Consider the following 2,034-nt stretch of genomic DNA (forward strand, 5'->3'; position numbering starts at 1 on the left):
TTACGATAATCACAATCAACAAACCAGCCCCCCCCCCCCCCCCCGAAAACACCTTTCCTTACAACAATGTGTGCCTTAACCTAACCCGTATTGTGCCTTAACCTAACCCGTATTGTGCCTTAACCTAACCCGTATTGTGCCTTAACCTAACCCATATTGCGCCTTAACCTAACCCATATTGCGCCTTAACCTAACCCATATTGCGCCTTAACCTAACCCATATTGCGCCTTAACCTAACCCATATTGTGCCTTAACCTAACCTATATTGTACCTTAACCTAACCCATATTGTACCTTAACCCTAACCCATATTGTACCTTAACCTAACCTATATTGTACCTTAACCTAACCTATATTGTACCTTAACCTAACCTATATTGGGCCTTAACCTAACCTATATTGGGCCTTAACCTAACCTATATTGGGCCTTAACCTAACCTATATTGGGCCTTAACCTAACCTATATTGGGCCTTAACGTAACCCACGTTGCGCCTTAACCTAACCTATATTGTACCTTAACCTAACCCATATTGTACCTTAACCTAACCTATATTGGGCCTTAACCTAACCTATATTGGGCCTTAACCTAACCTATATTGGGCCTTAACCTAACCTATATTGGGCCTTAACGTAACCCACGTTGCGCCTTAACGTAACCCACGTTGCGCCTTAACGTAACCCACGTTGCGCCTTAACGTAACCCACGTTGCGCCTTAACGTAACCCACGTTGCGCCTTAACGTAACCCACGTTGCGCCTTAACCTAACCCATATTGCGCCTTAACCTAACCCATATTGCGCCTTAACCTAACCCATATTGCGCCTTAACCTAACCCATATTGTACCTTAACCTAACCTATATTGTACCTTAACCTAACCTATAATTGTACCTTAACCTAACCTATATTGGGCCTTAACCTAACCTATATTGGGCCTTAACCTAACCTATATTGGGCCTTAACCTAACCTATATTGGGCCTTAACCTAACCTATATTGGGCCTTAACGTAACCCACGTTGCGCCTTAACGTAACCCACGTTGCGCCTTAACGTAACCCACGTTGCGCCTTAACGTAACCCACGTTGCGCCTTAACGTAACCCACGTTGCGCCTTAACGTAACCCACGTTGCGCCTTAACCTAACCCATATTGCGCCTTAACCTAACCCATATTGCGCCTTAACCTAACCCATATTGCGCCTTAACCTAACCCATATTGTGCCTTAACCTAACCTATATTGTACCTTAACCTAACCCATATTGTACCTTAACCTAACCTATATTGTACCTTAACCTAACCTATATTGTACCTTAACCTAACCTATATTGTACCTTAACCTAACCCATATTGCGCCTTAACCTAACCCATATTGCGCCTTAACCTAACCCATATTGCGCCTTAACCTAACCCATATTGCGCCTTAACCTAACCCATATTGCGCCTTAACCTAACCCATATTGCGCCTTAACCTAACCCATATTGCGCCTTAACCTAACCCATATTGCGCCTTAACCTAACCCATATTGTACCTTAACCTAACCCATATTGTACCTTAACCTAACCTATATTGTACCTTAACCTAACCTATATTGTACCTTAACCTAACCTATATTGTACCTTAACCTAACCTATATTGGGCCTTAACCTAACCTATATTGGGCCTTAACCTAACCTATATTGGGCCTTAACCTAACCTATATTGGGCCTTAACGTAACCCACGTTGCGCCTTAACGTAACCCACGTTGCGCCTTAACGTAACCCCACGTTGCGCCTTAACGTAACCCCACGTTGCGCCTTAACGTAACCCACGTTGCGCCTTAACGTAAACCCACGTTGCGCCTTAACGTAACCCACGTTGCGCCTTAACGTAACCCACGTTGCGCCTTAACCCAACACACGTTTGCGCCTTAACCCAACACACGTTGGGCCTTAACCCAACACACGTTGGGCCTTAACCCAACACACGTTGGGCCTTAACCCAACACACGTTGGGCCTTAACCCAACACACGTTGGGCCTTAACCCAACACACGTT

The sequence above is a fragment of the Schistocerca americana genome, unplaced genomic scaffold (genome assembly GCF_021461395.2).
Source record: "Schistocerca americana isolate TAMUIC-IGC-003095 unplaced genomic scaffold, iqSchAmer2.1 HiC_scaffold_678, whole genome shotgun sequence".
Lineage (NCBI taxonomy): Eukaryota > Metazoa > Arthropoda > Insecta > Orthoptera > Acrididae > Schistocerca > Schistocerca americana.